The sequence below is a fragment of the Caretta caretta genome, chromosome 6 (genome assembly GCF_965140235.1).
Source record: "Caretta caretta isolate rCarCar2 chromosome 6, rCarCar1.hap1, whole genome shotgun sequence".
Lineage (NCBI taxonomy): Eukaryota > Metazoa > Chordata > Testudines > Cheloniidae > Caretta > Caretta caretta.
In genome coordinates, this window is record NC_134211.1 from 36,706,076 (window position 1) to 36,727,056 (window position 20,981).

Genomic DNA, 20,981 nt, shown 5'->3' on the forward strand with positions numbered 1-20,981 from the left:
GTTAGTCACACAGTACCATTTCAACAGAAAGGGCACTCACACCCTTGCTCATTCCACTCTACTTGCTTTCCCTGCCTTTCTACATTGCTTCATCTTATTCAGTTTGAGCCTACACTAGTTTATTTCCATCCGTAGCCCTATACTTCTCAGACACTGGGAAAGCAGAGACATACAAGTATCTGGGTTTGGTTTAAAGAATATGTGAAGAGGAGATGTGATGAGGTATACTGGCTGTTTAGGGTTTGGGGGAGAACCCATTTGGGGCTGAAAGCACCCTGCCCCAAGCTGGTGCTTAGAAAGAAAACGTATGTTTTCTGTATGCACTGCAGCACGTTCTCCAGAACTAACCAAAGTAAATCGGCCAGTGTGCTTGTCAGGTGTACTGAACACAATACCAGGCTGCCTTGTGGAGGACTCTGGACCAGGTGGGTAAGCAGCACTCCATAGAACCATAGAACATCAGGGTTGGAAGGGACCTCAGGAGGCCATCTAGTCCAACCCCTGCTCAAAGCAGGACCAATCCCCAATTTTTGCCCCAGATCCCTAAATGGCCCCCTCAAAGATTGAACTCACAACCCTGGGTTTAACAGGCCAAAGCTCAAACCACTGAGCTATCCCTCCTCCCAACTCAGAAGGTCATACTAGAGACAAGACTGCCAGCAGCAAAAAGTAGAGGTGTAAACATGTTGTTTGAGGATGGCTGGCCAGAAAAGAAAGAGGCCTACGGAAAGAATGAAGGACAAGAACCAGGTTGTTCAGACTGGGTAGGGCTGGGACGGAGGAAAGTCAAGAGTCTGTCGAGACTGTGTGTGTGTAAGTCTATGACCTTGCATCCATGGTGAGAGTAACAGGGTTGTTTATATCAAAATACTTCAGGAGAGGCTCTTGTGGCAATCGATGTTTTAATTCCTGGAAATGTTGCGGTTGCACTAAATCCAATATCAATTGACTGTCAGGAAGTAGTAGGAGTAGAGTCTGGCACGTTTGGGTGAATATACACATATATGTGATCATGTCAATAGATTGCTCAAGTGCTACTTTGTCTTATGGGGTTTTCATCTGAAAAATAGTTTCTGCCTTTTTGGGTTGTCCTGAAAACTGTGGTCACTGAGTATGTGCCCCATAGATGTGATTTCTTCCATCCCAGTTTGGTAGTTTGTTTTAACTTAATTCCTAGGAGACAGAAGTTTTTTGGTGTAGAATTTTCTGGAAACAGCATCCACCTCAATATTTCTCATGGGTGAGCATTCATGTTGAAATCTCATTTGCACCTTAAAGATCAAAATAGAGCAATCCAACATGAACGCTGTCTCATGAGAAGTATAGAAGAGGATACTGTTACTAGAAAGCCTCCCTCCTTCCCAAAAAAGTACTCTTGTCTAGATTTTTGACAAGTGCCACAGGATCTCAGAAGTCTGTAGGTGCTAATCTCTGCAAAGGGACAATGAAGGCTTCAGTTTGTGACCCACACTAAATGAATCCTACACTGTTTGCCTATCTCAAGAGGGAGAGAAATAAGGCATTAAAGGGAAACTAATATAAAAACTGCAAAAATAATTTGACGCTCTCATACACAATGGGCCAAATTAGGGTCTCAGTTACACCAGTGTAAACACTGAGTTATTCTGGTGTAACAGAGCAGAATTAGCCTTATTGGGGACCCAAAATTAGTGAACATTTTTGATCTTAATATTTTTGTGCCTCAGATCCGTGTGTGTAAAATGGAGTCTGAAAAGTACACGGACACTGTAGTGATGAGTACAGCTGGTTAGAAAAGAAGAATTCCATTTAGCAAAATATTTAGAGAGTTCAAAATTTGTTCTGATTCTGCATCAGAACAAAACTGAGAAGGAGAGAAACCACCCCAGAATAGCCAACAGCCCAGTGATTATGTCAGTTAACAGGGCTGTTGAGGCAGAGCAAAGACTTGAACTTATTTGGTTTCAACAAATTGGCATTTTCATATGGAAATATGTTCTGTTGAAAAATTCCCTAGTGCTAAGCATCATAGAAAGGCCCATGAGGAAATTTAATAATACTCTCTTTAGAGCAGAGTTTGTATAGTGTGCAGTAAATAAGGCCCAAGATGACACACTGAACAATGAGAAGAAAACAAAATTTTTAATAGATAATAATTAGGTAAACCTTGAAGGAAGCAGGGTCCTGTTGGACAAAAATTGTAATCTGATCATGTAATTAAAGTTTGTATTACATTGCAAATGTGCTAGAGGACCAAACTAAGGGTGCACAGAATGGATGGTCTGGTGGTGTTTGGATGTGGGTCCATGATGTGATCCACAGGGCCACGCTGCAGTAGAGAGAAGTGTTTTAATGGCCAATGGTATGTTGTGTGACATGATGGCAAGACCACAGTTCTGTAAAATGGAATAATGGTACAAGAGGAGGTGGTGGACCCTTGGAGTTTACCAGAACAGTGGCTCCATTGTGCAGGGCTATGACATAATGGCAGGGTTATGGTGAGGTGGCAGTCGGGCTGGGATTAGAGTTGCCAACTTTCTACTTGCACAAAACCAAACACCTTCACCCTGCCCCACCCCTTCTCTGAGGCCCCATCCCCCACTCACTCCATACCCCCCTCCCTCTGTCACTCATTCTCCTCACCCTCACTTACTCGCTCATTTTTACCGGGCTGGCTCAGGGGCTTGGGGTGCGGGAGGGGGTGAGGTCTCTGACTGGGAGTGTGGGATCTGGGGTGGAGCCAGAAATTAGGGGTTCAGGGTGCAGGATGGGGCTCCGGGTTGAGGCAGTGGGTTGGGATGCGAGAAGGGGTGAGGGCTCCGGCTGGTGGTGCGGGCTCAGGGGTGAGGCCAGGGATGAGGGGTTTGGGGTGTAGGAGGGGGCTCTGGGCTGGGGGGTGTAGCCAACGGGTTCAGAGTATGTAAGGGGGCTCCGGGCTGAGGCAGGGGGTTGGTGTGTGTGACAGGGGTGCGGGTTCCGGGATGGGGCCAGAAATGAGGGGATCAGGGTGTGGGAGGCGGCTCTGGACTGGGGGTACAGGCTTTGGTGTGGGGCCAGGGATGAGGACTTGGGATGCAGGAGGGGGATCAGGGCTGGGGCAAGGGGTTGGGGCATGGGAGAGGATCAGGGGTGCAGGTTCCGGCACCTCAATCAGCTCCCAGAAGCAGCAGCATGTCCCCCCCTCTGGCTCCTACATGGAGGCGTGGCCAGGTGGCTCTGTGCGCTGACCTTCTGCAGGCGCCGCCCCCACCACTCCCATTGGCTGCGATTCCAGGCCAATGGGAGCTGCAGAGCCGGCACTTGGGGTGATGGCAGCGTGTGGAGCCCCCTGGCTCTCCCTCCGCATAGGAGCCAGACTAGGAACACGCTGCTGATTCCGGGAGTCGTGTGGAGCCCTGGGAGGCCCGGAGCCTGCCTTGTCCCGCTGCGACGGCACCTGGACTTTTAACAGCCCAGTCAGCAGTGCTGACCTGAGCCGCCGGAGTCCCTTTTCGATCAGGCGTCCCGGTCAAAAACCCAACACCCGGGCAACCCTAGCTGGGTCTGTGGTGTGAGCGGCCGCGCCATGAAGTGGCGGTGGGAAGTTATATCGCTGGGGCAGGATGGTGGGAGTGGCTGGGGGGCGTTTGAGGACCCGGTGCAGGCGGGAGGGCTGCGTGCAACGGCAGGGTGACGGGTGGGGTACGAGCTGGGGAAAGGAGGCGCCTGGGGCGGTGGGGAGAGATGGCAGGGCCATGGTGCGAGGCTGGGCTGGGCAGCAGCGTGTGTGGCTGGACCGGGAGGTTTTGCGGCACGTTGTGGCTCTGTGGCAGCAGGGCGGCGGTTGGGGGGACGGGGCGCAATGCGGAACGGCGGCGGCGCTGGGGGAGCGGTAACGGCTGGGTCACCGGCGGGCGGGCAGGGGCGCTGTGGCACAGAGTGCGGGCGCCCGTCCCACGCAGCAGCAAAGCACCGGGGGGCGGGGGGGGATGGGCTTCGGCCCAGGCGGTGACCGCTGCCCCGCAAAGGCAGGTCACGCGTCCGCTGGGCGACCTGCTGCTGGGCGACCCACGACGCCCCTCCCCCACCCCGCGGCCCGTCGCTCCCTCCCCCGCCCGCCCTCCACTAGCGTCTCAGCCCGCGAGCAGGTGTCTTGCTACCGGGTGGGGCCGGACGGATCCGAGAATCTACCAATCAGCGGCGCATTGCGCTCGGAGAGTGGCGTGAGCGGGAGCCAATAGGAAGGTGGATAGCACGTGCCGCACAGCGGCCAATGATAGCGGCTCTTTCAGATCCGGCTGGGTTTCTGGGAAGTAGGCGGCCCCGGGCGGCAGGGGCAGAAGGGACGGGCGGGGCTGGAAGTAGCTAGCTGCCGCTGGGCGCATCCGACGCGGAGGACGTCCAGGCTCAGCGGGGCCCGCGGCAGCACAACGGTACGGGGCGGTGCCGTGAGCGGGCGGGACCCCTGGTGCCTTCCCTGGGGGGAAGCGCTGAGCCCCCCCCCTTCCCCCCGCTGCCGGGGGGGCTGTCTCCGGGCAGGGTAGTTGGGCGCGGTGTCAGGAGTGCCCGGGGGAGGGGCGTGTTGGGGGCTGGGTGCCGTGCCCGGGCGGGGGGGAGAGGAAGGGAAGAGGTGCGGGGACTGCTCGGGTGGGTGTTCTGCGCGTGGGGGGCGCTGCTGGCGCTGGGGGAGTGCAGGGGGCAGCATCCCCAAGGAGTAACAGGGGCTGAGGCTGTCTCCGGTATAGGGGCGGTACTGGGGTTTTCTGTCTGACAGGAAGGGGATCAACACAGGTTCCTCCTCAAATTATGTGAGTTTTGTAGTTGCATTCACCATAATGCTGTGGATGTGTTCGTCCTAGACCTTTAACTACCTTGTTTTAGGTATAAACTTTCTTGTGCTCTGTGGATTGATGGCTCTATTCCGTATACTGTGACGCTGTAATGTTGCTGCATTTGCATATGTAGGACTACATGCCCTGATAGCCTTGGAACTCTTGCCTGATGTTAAATGATTTCTCCTAGCTTGTGCATTTCTTGGACTTCAGTCTCTTTTGGAAGGGGGATTTCGCCCCCCTCCATACGTCCTCCCAGTAGTTTTGTATATGAAAAGGGGTATTGCAAAGAGCAACACCCACTCTGCCGTTAGTTCATCATCATGTACTTCCTACTTTTTCCCCTACTCGTGCCTTCTTATTGGTTGGGCCTCCTTGCATGGAGTAAAATACCTTTCTTCCCTACAAAGCAGCTCTCTGCTCCCTGCCTGGCAACCACTTCTCAGAGGCATTCTGTCTCCCCCTCCTAGTGTAGCTTGCTGCTCTTCTCACAGCAGCATTAAAACAGCTATGAGGGAAGGGAAACGGCTAGAAGTAGCGGCTACTGGATGGGAAGCAGAGAGTAGCATTACAGGAAGGGACTACAGTCTCTCTTCCTGCAATACAAGAGTCTATGAGAGGATAGGGATTAAAACTGACCACTTCCTCATCTGAAGACTTTTCTGTTCAGTGGTTCCACAGAGTGGGGAAAGGTGTAGATGGGGTTATAATCCCTCCGATGCCCCAGGGCTTTAGATTGCCATAGATCAACACTGATGGAGGTGGAACTCTGACGTGCTGTATTGACAGCTAGCACTGAGTGGGAACAAAGGGGGACTTTCTTGCCTGAGGTCTGGTCGTAGAGTTTAAGGCCAGATACTCAGGCTGACCACCTAGATATCATAGCTACCAGCACCCACATGCTAATTCCAACGATTGAAATTAAATCAAGGTATTACGGCCCACAGAGGACTAAACTATTACATGTCACAGGCAGAGAATGGGAGGGACCAAGTTGCATTGGTGCTCAACATCCCACAATGGTAGGGAAATAATTAAATGAGATGTACCCAGATAATACTGGCAAGTAGCACTGCAGAGGAAGGCAAAAATCCCCAAAGTCGCTGCCAGTTTGACCTGGGGAAATATTCCTTCCTGATCCTGCATATTGTGGTGAGTTAGACCATGAACATGTGAGTAAGACCCAGCCAGCCAAGCACCTGAGACAGCGAATGCTTGGTGCTACTTCAGGCTGGCCGTCCTTGTTCAGTGTCCCATCTTCAGCTGTGGCTATCGCTGATGCATTAGAGGAAGAGGATCAAACCTACCCCGTAGGATGTTTTGGGGGACATGAGCTTCTAGGAACATAAGGCATAAATCAGAAGTGACCCTCAGGGCTGTTGAGCATTGCCTCCTTCCATTACAAGCAGCCCTCCCATACAGTTGCACTCATTAATTTGTCTAGCTCTCTTTGGGCAAATTAAAACTTAGGTCAACATAGCTATTGCAATCAGGGGTGTGAGAATTCCACACCCAAGTGCTGTAGTTATGCCATTTAACCCTCAGCATAAACGTAGTTAGGTTGACAGAAGAATATTTGTTGACATAGCTGTTGCAACTCAAGGAGGTGGAGTTTTGGCAGTGACAGAAAATCCATTTCTATTGCTGTAGTCCAGGGGTCGGCAACCTTTTAGAAGTGGTGTTCCGAGTCTTCATTTATTTGCTTTAATTTAAGGTTTCATGTGCCAATAATACATTTTAATGTTTTTTAGAAGGTCTCTCTCTATAAGTCTATATATTGTATAACTAAACTATTGTATGTAAACAAGGTTTTCAAAATGTTTAAGAAGCTTCATTTAAAATTAAATTAAAATGCTGATCTTACGCTGCCAGCCCGCTGCTGACCTGGGGTTCCGTTCACCTAGGCTGGCAGCAGGCTGAGCGGGGCCTGCGGGTAGGACCCTGGCTGGCAAGGGGCTGGCAGCCAGAACCCCAGACTGGCAGTGGGCTGAGTGGCGTTGGTGGCCGGGACCCCAGACCGGCAGTGGGCTGAGCGGCTCAGCCCACTGCCGCTCAGCCCGCTACTGCTCTGGGGTCCTGGCCCTGTCCACATAGAGTAAGTACCTACTTTCTCCCTGGTTCTAGCCATTCTCTTCCTCTCTCTGCACTGAGATGAGGGTGGGAGTGTGCTGAGAACAGGAGCAGGTTGGGGTGAAGGATCTGGCCAGGAGCTAGAATGAGGGAGGGGGCAGGAGGTTCGAGTGTGGAGCACTTACCTGGGCAGCTCCCATTTGGTGTGAGGGGTGCAGGTGGGAATGTGGAAGTGAGTGTGCTGGAGCTCCCATTTGGTGCTCAGGGTGGGGGTGGGGATGCAAGAGTCAGGGTGTGGGGGGGGTGCAGGGGTCAGGGTAGAGGGCTGGGGGGTGGCGGGGTGCAGGGGTCAGGGCAGTGGGCTGGGGTCGTGGGGGTGCTCCCAGCCCCCTGCCCTGAGCGGCTCATGGCAGGAGGCTGGAGGGGATATGCCAATTCCACCCCCTTCCCCAAGGTCCCCTGAGCAGAGAGGGTGCTGCGGCTCTGATTTTCCCTCTCCCGCTCCATAGCAAGGGCCGTCAGCTGATTGGCTGGAGGGAGGGAGAGAAGGAGGGGCAGGAACCCAGCATGCTGGGGGAAGAGGTGGGGGGAGGGGAAAGCTTGCCTGCCCTGCTAGGAGAGAGCGGTGGGTGGGGGGTGGAGAAGAGTGGGCCAGGCCGGGCAGGATTTTTAATGGCATGCAGCATGCCATTAAAAATTGGCTTGTGTGCTGTCTTTGGCACACGTGCCATAGGTTGCTGACCCCTGCTGTAGTTTGTGTCTACGTTCCAGAGTACAATGGCATAGCTATGGTGCCATAGCTATGCTGCTGTAGTGCCCATGGTGTAGATGTGGCTGGAGGCTTGAAGTAGGTGCTGGCACCTATTATGTACAACATTTTAAAACCTAGTTGCCTTTGTGCAATTGGTATCTTTTGGGTTTTTTTAATTGCACTTCATGTGAATCCCCTAATACATTAGAAGTTAATGGTGAACTCATAGTCATAGTAAGCTAGCATGAAACTGGTGAAACAGAATCTTTCTGAAACCTGAGCAGTATGAAATGCTTTGGTGAAAGGTTCATGTACGTATGCATGCTTAAGCATATTAATAGTAACGATTAAAATAAGAGATTCTGGCATAAAATGTCATCTTAATCAGTGCTTTATTTCATTAATCTCTGCCATCAATATTGTGTCTGAACTATGAATTCAGAGGGCTGAAGTAACATACAGTGTTACTCTGTGTACTGCAATACCTGGTCATGAGCTTTAAGAGTGAGAAACCTTGTTACAATTCCTCCTTATGTTTGTTTGTTCCTTAATGGGGCTTTAACATATGCCACTTTTTTCCCCTCAAAAAGCTTATGTACACATAGGAGAAACTGGTTTTCCAGTGATTGATAATTTTATTGGTTTTATTAAGATTGTAGAGCCAGATTGAGGCAGTGGGAGAAAATTTATATATTTTTAGCGTTACTTTGAAAGGAACAGATGTCAAAAAATTGATTTTTATTATTCTAATACTTAATTGTCATAAGTGATTGATACTTACCTTGAAGTATAAACATAACTGTGATATTGGAACACATTGTAGCTGTTTAAATTTAAAACTATTTTCTCTAAAGATGAAAAACCTTCCTGTCCCAATGCTAGTCATTTAGTATTGGGGAGTGATGGGGAGACGTGAACGTTGGGGGACAGTAATGGATTTGGTTTTCTGGATGTATTCGTAAATTTTTCAAGCCCTAAGATGGTAAGACCCGTTATCTTTGGTAAGCAGAGGCTGATACATGTCTTGTAAACTTGAGGTACCACCATTTACCTCTGTCTTCTGAAAAGGCAAAGGAGCTCTCTGTTGCTCTCCCACTGCAGAGCTTCCTAGCTGTAGAGAGGGCATGTCTATCCCATCTCTCGGCTGCTGTAAGCAGAGGGCACTCTTTCATTTGCTGCTTTTCAGGCTCTGTTTTTTAGGCTTCTCTATGTGAATAATTCTAGTTCTTGATTCTGCTGCAGTTTAATAGCCTTTCTGAGCATCTGAAGTGTGAAACTGACACTGTAAGTTTCACAGCTTTTCCCTGGCTCTGGGTAACAGCTGTGAAGTTTACTAGCATTGTTAGTTTGACTCTGAAGCTGCTTGGAAAAGCTACCTGAGTAGCAGCAGCAGAACAGGACTTGTCTGTGGGCAAAGAAAAGCAGTACTGCATCACTTAGGGCTTGCGAGTTACAGTGCAATAAAGGAGCCCTGGGCGCACTAACTCACTACCCGTCCACACTGGCAAGGCACGTAGAGCGCTCTGACTCCATGGTTACAGCGCTGCTGGTACTCCACCTTGGCAAGTGGAATAACGTTTGCTGTCCCCCCCGCTGGAGCGCTGCAGCACCAGTGTGAATGAGGTGTTGCATTACTGCGCTCTGATCAGCCTCCGGAAACGTCCAATAATCCCCTTAAGTCAAGTGGCAACTCTTGTCATTGTTTTTGAATCGCTGCAGGAATGCGGATATGCCCTTTGAAAACTCCGTTTCTGACAGCTGGCTGCTTATCTGCTCCGAGACAAAGCAAGCCATTAGTGTGGAATGCTGTGTGTGCGTGAGAGGGGGTTGTGGGGGTGGGGAGAGTGGTCTGCTGCTGCCTGAACTTACAAGACAGCATGCTGACATGCTCTTAGCCCCCCCAAACCCTCTCTCCCCCCCACATATGCACTCTCTGTCACACTCCACCCCTCCATTTGAAAAGCATGTTGCAGTCACTTGCATGCTGGGATAGCTGCCCATAATGCACTGCTCCCAATGCCACTGCAAATGTGGCCATGCCAGTGTGCTTAAAGCTGTCAGTGTGGACAGACTGCAGCGCTTTCCCTACTGCGCTCTCCGAAGGCTGGTTTAACTCAAAGCGCTGTACATCTGCAAGTGTAGCCAGGCTCTTACACTGCATTCACATTTGGAAGGCTATCTTCACAATTACAAAAGCTATACATTTTATATTTAACATAGTCCAAATTATGCAGAAAGATGCCTTACGGGGAACCACACTTACTAGTGAATGTTTCCTACTTTCTAGTGGTTAGTAGACTTTTTAGTGATTAGTGTCCTGTTTAGTATGCCACCAAGACATGCAGATACTGTTTAAGGAGCACAGTTTGTCAATTTTTGCTCTAGTGTCATCTCTAACACTTTAGAAGCAAGTTTTGAGGAAATATTATCTCAGGCAAACAATATCTGAAGGCAAGGTTCCAAAAAATCCAGTGCCACTGTAAAAGTTGTAGCTGTTCAATTCAGGTGTGATACCATTCTTATTAATGTGGTGTTTGCACATTAGTTCTTTTTTTTGGGAAAGGGCATCATTTTCTAAGTAATTGATCCAATTGTTAGAGGTGGGTCTTTGGGTTGGATACCCAAGCAACGTGCTTGCATGACTCTGTCAAAGGGGAAAGGAATCCAATATTTTTGGGAGGATGGTGTGGCAGAGAAGGGGTTCATATATTTTGTATAACTTGTTCACTTGCCACCTGAATATCTTTATGCTGTACCTTTTTGTGGGACAATTAAATGAACCATCACGTTCTTACTGAAAAGGTGAGTATATGCTTTAAAAGGATGGTGTGATCTTACCAGCTTCAAAACTATGAATATAAGTAAATTTAATGGAAACGGTAGGGATGGTTTTTGTGTGTAAGCAAAGATTGCATTAAATGTGATAACTGCATTGTTATGAATCTGACCTTGGCATAGCTCCCCTTTAGGGGTTACATAGGGAGTACAAATGGATCCTCACCCCTGTGGGTGCAGTAGAATATGTCAATCTAGAGGGGCCGTCATACTACCCTCTGCTCAAGGTTTTCTGAATATTTCTTCCCCTCTCAGGGTCTCGGGTGAAACAAACAAAGCAGTCCAGGGTCAGCAAATGAGGCTAAATAAAAGAAAAACGAGAGAACCTGTAGGCAGCTTCAGTAAGGATATTGGTCTCTGACTTAAGAGAGCCTTGGAAGTATCACAGTCCACTCCAGAGTTCTCTGGGTCTCCAGCATAACTGTCTTTCTCCCTCTTAGCCCAGAGGGTCAGTGTTCTCCTTTCTTCAGGGGTAGGGGCTGTGTTGCCTGACAAATCTCGCTCTGGGGAGCTCAACCTCCTACTTTCTGCCCAGGGATCCCCCCTTCTGTGTGGAGGTCCCTCCTTTTAATTCCTCCAGTTCGTGCATAATTTGCAGATGTGGTGGGGTTGGGCAACGGTAGCCCAAAGCAGATTCTTAAACCACCCTGGTGTGTGGTTTGTATACCCCCTCACATGAATTTCAAATACAAATTAATAGACCAATAGTGGCTGTTCAGAATGAATAAAGAAGTTATCTGAGAGTAATGGCAGAAGTTCTTGAACTGTCTGCATTCCCAACAGGATTTGGGGCGGGGAGGGGGGGAGACACATGTTCTGTAGCTTGCTTGGAACTACTACTGTACCTAATCGCACCCTGCTAACCATGGCTTGCTGCTTAATTGGGCTGATTGCATGGTGAACTTCAACATAATTTATTTTGTTGCCTCTGGATGTAATCAAGAATCTACCTTTGTGGAGGGAGGATTCTCCTCCACAATTTTGAATAAGGGGGATTCAAAAATCTTACCCTCTCCTCCTTCCACTTCCCCATTCTGTTCCTCCAACAGTTTTTTGTTGCAATTCTTCCCCACCAGTTCATCACCAACAATTTCCCCCACTCCATTTCCTTTTATTGGTGGATGAAGGCAGACCTGCACTTGAAAGAAGTAAGTTCTCCCCTATTGCAACTGCTGTTCAAATAGATTCCCTCTCCTTCCTGGGACTGCTGTTCTTGCCTCTGTCTGCAGCACTAGGAGGAGGTATCAGAGTAACAGCCGTGTTAGTCTGTATTTGCAAAAAGAAAAGGAGTACTTGTGGCACCTTAGAGACTAACCAATTTATTTGAGCATAAGCTTTCATGAGCTACAGCTCACTTCATCGTATGAATACTGTGGAAACTGCAGAAGACATCAGCTGCTGACTTAGGAGGTGGAGATAGGTGCTAAACCTTCTACCACCAGTTCCCCTTCATGATAAAGTAGTGGCTTTTGTAGGCCAATCTGTCCCCACCCACCTAATGCCACTGGGGATACTGAGGTGTCATGTTCCTCCTCCAGATCTTAATTAATTTTACTTGTGATACATCTCTGCCTTGCTCATCAGGGACTTGGTTGTTTGGCCTGAAGTATGTTTCTCCCTGATTGAGTGAAGTATTGTATGATTCTGGAGACTGCACAATGAATTAAAGTGTGATTTAACTGTGAAATATAACTCTCTAAAAGTGGCTTATGTGGTTCTAAGCTTGTCTACTCTATCTCAAGTATCCTCAGTTTACAAGTAGAAAGATCATAGGCTGGTAGACTTTTTTTTTTTAATCTAAGAATCAGGCTATGTTTGTTCTCGTGAAGCAACAGTAATATGTTCTGTAGACTTAATTAGGGGTTCACTTACATCTATGCCAGAGGTTCTCAAACTGGGGGTCGGGAGCCCTCTGGGGGTCATGAGGTTATTACTTGGGGGGTTGGAAGCTGTCAGCCTCCACCCCAAACCCCGCTTTACCTCCAGCATTTATAATTGTGTTAAATATATTAAAAAGTGTTTTTAATTTATAAGGGGGGGGTCACACTCAGAGGCTTGCTGTGTGAAAGGGGTCACCAGTACAAAAGTTTGAGAACCGCTGATCTACGCTAACCTACTGTTTACTTTGTGTTTTCACAAGTGTAACAATTTGGAAGTCAGTAAATAATCCATCCATTCACATGTAGAAATCAAATTTTACTGTCCACTAAGGTGTGTGGTGTAAAAAAACAAACAAAAAAACCTTACATTAATTGCCAAGGTAAGCATGTTTGACTCTGAACACAGGGATCAACTCTGTTGAGTAAAAAGGTGCCATCTTCAGTCACTTTTTAGATTAGAATTGCTCTCTTAATCCCTGGCTATGTGGTCCTTGTTTAATCCATAACTTGTTTATTTTTTGTTAGGTTTACAACAAGCATACCACTTATCTGTAGTAAGTTTTAGCACGTGAAGGACACCAGTCATCAAATGCTTTCTTCATGTGTACACTGTTTTGACATTTCTTGAGGAAGCAATCCCAAAAATTACCAGGGGAAAATGCCACCACACAAATGACAAACTAAAAGTTTGAAAGCCTGGTGCTTTTAGTTTTAAATGCTGTAATAAATAAGGGGTGAGGTGGCGGGGAGCTCCCTTTGATGGACACCCAGCCAGCTAGCTGTAAAATCCCTCTTGGTAGCTGTTCTTTACTTGCTTTACCTGTAAAGGATTAAAAAGTCCCCCAGGTAAACAAAAGAAAAAAGTGGGCACCTGACCAAAAGAGCAAATGAGAAGGTAGAACTCTTTAAAATCGGAAAAGAAACTTTCGCTTTGTCTGTTCTCTCTGAGCTGAAGGGTTAGAGTAGCCATGCTTTAAGCAGCTATGCCAGGTATGATTATAAGTCATCAGATCATGCCTAGAACTACTTAGAATCATAGAACATCAGGGTTGGAAGGGACCTCAGGAGGTCATCTAGTCCAACCCCCTGCTCAAAGCGGGACCAATTCCCTGCTTATCTGAACTCCAGTGTGTAAGTAGATGAGAATGTTTAACTAGATGCGATTAGGGTTATTTCTTTTATTTCCTATTGGCTTGCGGATTCCTCTGTGCTAACCCCAGATGCTTTTGTTTGCTTGTAACCTTTAAGCAAGAGGTGGGCAAACTATGGCCCTCAGGACCCTCCTGCCCGGCCCCTGAGCTCCTGGCCCAGGAGGCTAGCCCCCAGCCACTCCTGCGCTGTTCTCCCTCCCCCGCAGCCTCAGCGCGCTGCGCTGCCGGCATAATACTCCGGGTGGCGGGGCTGCAGAGCTGCGGCCTGACCCGGGGCTCTGGGCAGCAGGGCTGTAGCGCCACCAGCCACTGGTGCTCCAGGCAGCGCGGTAAGGGGGCAGGGAGCAGTGGGGGTTGGATAGAGGGCAGGGGAGTTGGGGTGGGGGTGTGGATAGGGTTTGGGATGATCAGAGGGCGGGGAGCGGGGAGGAGGGTTGGATGGGGCAGGAGGTCCGGGGGGGGGGGGGGGTGTCAGGAATGAGAGGGAGGATTGGATGGGGCAGCAGGAGGCAGGTCAGGGGTGGAGGTTCCATTCCAGTCAGGGGGCATTGGATGGGGAAGGAGTCCTGGGGGAGCTGTAAGAGGCTGAGAAGCTGGGGGGTCAGATAGGAGGCAGGGGCTGGGCCATGCCTGGCTCTTTGGGGAGACACAGCCTACACTACCCGGCCTTCTGTACAATTTTGGAAACCCGATGTGGCCCTCAGGCCAAAAAGTTTGCCCGCCCCGGCTTTAAGCTGAACGCCCAAGAAAGCTATTTTGGGTGCTTGATTTTTGGAATTAGGCTTTTGCTTAATTTTAAAAGAGCAAGTTCTAGATGTGTATTCTTTTTTTGTTTTTAATAAAATTTACCTTTTTTAAGAACAGGATTGGATTTTTGGTGTCTTAAGAGGTTTGTGCATGTTGGTTGATTAGCTGGTAGCCACAGCTAATTTCCTTTGTTTCCTTTTTCAGCTCTTCCCCGGAGGAGGAATGAAAGGGCTTGAGGGCAGCCCACAGGGAAGAATTCCCAAGTGTTCCTTCCTGGGTTCAAAGGGGGTTTTGTTGCATTTGGGTGGTGGCAGCATTTACCAAGCCAAGGTCAGAAAAAAGCTGTAACCTTGGGAGTTTAATACAAGCCTGGAGTGGCAAGTATTAATTTTTAAAATCCTTGCAGGCCCCACTTCTGCACGTGGAGTGACAGAGTTGGGATTCAGCCTTGACAAATGCCAATATCCATTCTAAGTATTTAGCATAATCAAACTATTTCATATTGGTATGGAGATTGCATAGATGCTTCTGTCGTCTTATCTCATTTATGGATTGAACAATGGTCAGATGATTACATTGGGTTTATTAGATTTTTCAGCAGTTTCTGATACTGTTGACAGTGTAGCCTATAGGTATAGATATTTGCTAGGTGAGGCACAGGTATAAGTTAAGGCAATAATGCAACAAGCTTACTAGCCTCAAGGCCTGTAAGATAGTAGCTTAGTTAAACTAATCAAGGCATAAGGCCCCAAAAGCATAAGCTAACCAAGAGTAACCCTAGATCTTAAGATATCACAAGATAGAATTCTATAATGACTTAACTGCTGACAGGTAACTACAAGATGTTACTTTATACCATCTTGGAATATTTTAAGTTGGGGACATTAGCAGACGTCTGACTACAAGAATGCATTAGTAACTAATGGATGTCCATATTAATAAGCTTGTGGTAAAAGGATTAATAACCTATGGGAGACAGGTGAGGAACTACAAATAAGGTAGAGGGGCTGAAATCCCTACTGAATATACATTAGGCATAGTAGCAACAGTATAACACACCATAAAAGCTGTATCCTGGCTACCCAGGATGATGACTGATGGTGAGGGGGGCAGATGAGGAAGATATCTAAAACTTCAGGCTGCTCTGTAAGTATGTGGCTGCTCAGATCATTCTGTACTATGTTTACCTACCTTACTAGGTTGGAATGTTTTTAACTTTGCTAAGTGTGTTAATAAAACTATTACAATTACAGAAGGTTTTTCCTAGATGTGAGTGTTGTCATTGGTGTGCACATTGGGGCTCCCCACTGAACAGTAATTCTGATAATGTTAGGTCTGATCTTGGGACAAGAACCTACCAAATTTCAGAATGCTTAATTAGGAAAACAAAATCAGTAATATAATCAATATACAATATCTATCTATATCGGACAATAGTGAGTGGTTGTTGCTATGTACGACATGGGTTGACAAGATTACTATATTTTGATTCTGTAAATTCCTCGGATGGCTTCTGAAAGAGCAGAGATTGGCTATTGCTCATGCTTTCCATGACTCTCTTGGGGAAAAACTACCGGGTTTCATCTTTTTAAGCCTGTTTCTATTAGTGTAACTGAGACTGTTAGGGTAGACCACAATATTTTGGATTACAGTACAATTAGTAGTGTGATCTGAGCTACACATTCTCCTCAGCAAACCCAGAATTTGTATGTCTTTTGCTCACCCAATGGCTGGTTTCATGTTCTTGAGTACATTCCAGACTCGTGAGAGGTTGTCACCACCTGTGCTGTAAGCCTGGGTACTTTAGATGCTCTGCTGCTGTGGCTCACAGGCTAGACAGCCAGCAGACAAGCGTACTGCAGTTTCCTGAATGTCTGTGTGCCTTGCAACCCTGATTCAGCACTCTGACCCCAGCAGCTTGCCTACGACACAGTAGCCTTGCCCTGGTCTCCACCAGCCTTGGTTACTATTTGCAGGGTGACCCCAAGACCTGAATTTCCCCAAAATCGTTTGCCCTTTGGTGTCCAGCCCTCTCCTGGGACACTCAGGGAAGACTAAGGTTTGTTGCTCCTTTTAAAGAGACAAAAGAACAGCAGCTTGTTGCTTTAACTGGAGTTAACAATCACTTCAATTCAGTCACACCATTGGGTTGGTTGGCTGGCTCAGACTGAAAGTAAAACAAGTGTATTAATAAAAAGAGAGGTTTTAAATGACTTGAGGTACAAGGGATAAAGAAAAAATAGTTACAAGCAAATAAAAGTAAAATATGCTTTCTAGTGGCTAAGGTCTGGTCTAAGCTAGAAAATTAGGTTAGTCTACTATGTTGGTCGGGGATGAAAAATTCACATCTCTGAGCAGCGTAGGTAAGCTGACCTAAATCCCAGTGTAGTTAGCTCTACGTTGGTGGAAGGATTCTTCTGTCGACCTAGTTGCCACCTCTTGGAGAGATGGATTACCTATGATGATGGGTGAATCCCTCAGGTTGGCCAAGGTAATGTCCATACTGAAGCTCTACAGTGGTGCAGATATGCCACTGTAGCGTTTTATGTGTTGACAAGCCCTTAGGCTTAACTCAACAAGCGACACTTGAATCAAGGTAGATGTTATACCAATCTTTCTTTCCTGCCATGGCTGAGTTTCTCTGTCATGTGCTGGTTTCCCTTGACTTTGTTGGTGAAAGATCTGTGTGTATGTGGGTTTCTCACCTATATGCATTCCCCAGAGACTTCAACACTGTTGGTTGAAGGACCTATCTTTCTCAGCTTGCAAGAGCTCTGGCCCCATGTGTCGGTGCAGTGATAGGTGCCATGATGTTTTTGTCTCTCCTTATATCTTTGGATGACCTCATGCTTCTGTTCTCTTCCTGAGGACTTCCCTTCCCACTGCTACTTCATATGTAAATGGGGCTTTCATTGTTTGGATTCCATCATGCTTAACTTACAGAGGAGACAGTGGTCTTCCCTCCTGTCTGGGTGGAACGTGCATGCATCTCTCCCTTTGTTTGGTCAGACATTAAAGTGTAAAATTGGTGAGCATCCATGATTCCTTATATAATGTTAATACATACTTTTTACAATGATATTAATCACTAGTGTCACCCATTTTCATATGCCTCTTTTAGGTACAGATTAGGACAGCAGTGAGTTGGGACATATTGGGCTGGTCAGGCCAGCTGAAACTCACTGCTACATACTAGGCAGTCCTTTGCCATCTGACACTGGGGTGCTCTTAAGATCCCACCTGGCTGAAAACTATCTGGAATTAAATTCAGACAAGATGGAGAAGCTGATGGACTGACTGTAGAGGGATTAAAGGACAGCAGCAAGGGACATGTGAAAGCATAGCCCGAATGTGACTGATCACTTTGTTGTGAGGGTATGTTTGCTCTCTGTCTCAGTGGCTTGAAATGTCAGGGCTGGTCTACACACTCCTTGTGCCAGTTTAACTAAAATCACTTAAATATTAATTTAGTTGAATGAAGGCAAACTGCTTTGAGAACACGCTGAGATCAATTTACAACTGACCTATATTGAATTAGCATAATTTGGTTGTAAACTGACTTTAAGTGTGTCCACAAAGGGGGTTTTCCCCAGTTTAACTCAATGGATTTAAAAAATCAAACTTAATACCTTTTACCATATTCAAATGGTCCCAAGGCTGCATCGTTTTCAGAGGAAGACTTTGTCATAATTATTCCAACACTTTTCACCTTCTGATTAGGTTCCTGTAGTTTATTTTATATGGTGCTACCCTACAAAGGTTCTCGGAAGCTTTAGCTAGTACAGTATGTGGCCACATGTTTGTCAAAAGGATAACGTGAATGTGAGTTTGTAGTACAGCTGGTTCAGGCTCTTCGTTGGCTACCAAACTGCACTTGAACACACACACAAGTACCACCAGCAGGGCTATACTTATCCAGAAGTGCCAGTGACAAAAGCAGTCTCATCCAGACCAACTCAACAGTGGCCCAAGTTTTTGAGGTCAGTGCGTTTGCAAGATGCAAATTTTATTATTGGGCAAAGTATGGGGGAAAAGATGGATAGGCAAGAAAAGAAGGTATGAAAACTGACGACAATGTGACCTTAATGGCACAGCCATAACTTTCAGTTAGTGCCCTTGCTGCAAATGAAATCTGTGACGGGGTTCCTGGGATGCAGCCTGGATTGTGGGACCACTGAGCCCTCTGTCCCACCAACCTGGGCTGCCTCTCACACTGACGCTGTTGACAGGTTACAAACTTGGGGCAAGTACTGCACTTATAGAGACACCCACAGGCAGAGACACACCCAACTGAATGACATGAATGCTTCTCCCAGCCACTCATGAACCAACAGTAGTGAGGCTCCAGTCAGTTCTCTCCAGCTCCCCAGTCTTGCACCCCAGAACTGTTCCATCTTGTACTGGTCAGAAACCTGACCAGTGTCAGTTCATTATCTAGTCTGTTCCTTCTCAATGTGGAGAGGACGCACACTTGCCTTTGTAAACTGAGCTGAGATTTCCTTAGCACTTCAACCAATACTCACTGTTTTAGGTAAAATTTAAAACTGATTTATTAACTACAGAAAGATATATAGGTTTTAAGTGATTATAAGTAGTAAGCATAGAGATCAAAGTTGGTTACCTAAGAAATAAAATAAATTCAGTCTAAGTTCTATAAACTAAACAGGATTTGAATCAAGCAGTGTTTCACCCTGACTGATGGTATAGTTCAGTGGTAGGCAACCTGCGGCCCGTCAGGGTAATCTGATTGCGGGCCGTGAGACACTTCGCTGTCGTTGACTGTCCGCGGACACAGTCCTCCTGCAGCTCCCAGTGGCCACGGTTTGCCAGCTCCTATTGGCCAGGAACAGCAAACTGTGGCTACTGGGAGCCGCGGGGGGCCGTGCCTGTGGACGGTCAACGTCAGCAAAATGTCTCACAGCTGCAATCAGATTATCGTGATGGGCCCACAGGTTGCCCGCTACTGGTATAGTTCCTCAATATACAGGTTGGAATTGCCTTCCAGCCCGGAACCATGCTCCCCAGTTCAAAGTCTTTATCCTCCAGATGTTTCTTCCATATGTTGAGTTATTGGGGGAGGGGAATGAGGCCAAGTCATGATGTCACTTCCCCTCTTTATAGTTTCTTCCAGCTTGCTGGAGAGATCTATGCTTGTGGCATAGGTGTCCTCCCCCATTGGTTAAGCATTCTCCATTGTCTACGTGCTCTCTCTGAGAAGTCTTTTGGGATGGCTATTGGGAAAACGGATTCCTTTTAATGGGCCATTAGCACATCTGGGTATTCAATTATTGTACCTGAAAGGCTGATAGTGGGTGTTCCCAACCTTCCAACATAGTTCAGTAACACACATACAGCATACAATGATAGCACATACAATCCAACAGGACATAAGTGTTCGACAGATCAAGACTTTTTAAAATACCTCACAAGGCATACTTTGTACAAAGCATATCATGATTATATGATAGTGGTGAATATGGGGGTTCCAGGGTGCTGCCTTGAGGTACAGAGTACCACAGGCACTTCCAAATTTCACATAAAAGTTAACATGAGGTATATAATTGAACATTGAGCAAGGAGTTCTGACCCCATCTCAGCTAATGAATTATTGTGTGGTTTGTCTGTCATGATGAACCTTTAAGGAAGTTAAAGGATTATTCCCCTGATCTTCAGACCTAGATCTGCAGTGTTATGATGCCAAAAGGATTACAAGTACTGCTCCTGGGGGGATTCTGCATCACTGTGCATGTGCAGAATTCACTTCCCCTGCAGATTTCTTTGCTTCCCCGCAGAAAAATGACTTCTGATGGGGAAGCAAAGAGAAACCTCTAGTGGTCACGCACCCCTTCCTGGAAGCTCTGGCAGGTTGATTTGGGCACCGGGCATGTGGGGCTGGGCAGTTGTGTGTGAGAGAGAGACATTCTGTCCCTCTTGCGTGCTGTTGCAGTGTGCTCAGCATGGAGGGGCAGGGCTTTGGGGTTGCGCAGGCTCTGATTACTCAGGCAGAGCAGAATGTAGCTGCCTGCCTGCTTAGTGAATTGTTTAATGAATTGTTCCTATTGTCTTTGTGAATCAGGTGTAAAAGTTTTAACGCTCCTTTACATTGCCAAAGTGGTGTAAAGGCATCTTATTGTAAGGACAATATGGCTTATAAATGCTTATGGTGCTTTAGTGATTAGAACTGGTCTAAATTTTTGTACTGAACACATTTTCTATCAAAATATGCTCCATGAACAGTTTGCTACTGACCTTTCTGGAGATGAGCAGTAGCCAGTATAAATTGTGAGTTTGATTCACCAGCCCTCACTTGCTCTTCGGTTGCTTATGATGTAACACTGAGCATATGGCTTCATATATTTGTTGACTAATAACTAGAAATAAAGGTTCAAACCTAGCTACATTATTAGACAAATGAGGTTTGGGGATTTCCTTTAATGCTCTCCACTGCCATTTTCCATCCATTGTATTGTATTTTAAATAAATTAACAAAATAATTGAAACCAGCATGATTATATTGTGTTATTTTGACAAATAAAATATGCAGAATTTTGCCGAATTTTAAAATGTATGCAGAATTTTAAAATTTTTGGTGCGGAATTACCCCAGGAATAAAGTATATATGTAGCAAGCAGGGTTAGTAGCAGTGCTGCTTCAAAATTGTAAATCTAGTGCTCACAGCCTCACTCAGATAGGTGTTTTACGAAAATGGATAATGCTGTATCTAGAAAATTCATGACCTACACGTCATGTACAAACC

General features: G+C 46.9%; 1 protein-coding gene across 3 annotated transcripts in view; it reads left to right on the forward strand.

The window, feature by feature from the left end:
• The first annotated feature begins 4,245 nt into the window (after nt 1-4,245).
• FAR1 (fatty acyl-CoA reductase 1) overlaps nt 4,246-20,981 on the forward strand; it is a 76,494-nt gene continuing 59,758 nt past the window's right edge. For 2 of the 3 annotated variants that reach the window (XM_048852939.2, XM_048852941.2), the window contains exon 1: nt 4,246-4,391. The gene's annotated coding sequence lies outside the window, so the exon portion shown is untranslated. The remainder of the gene's footprint in view (nt 4,392-20,981) is intronic. The other variant, XM_048852940.2, reaches the window with a different exon arrangement.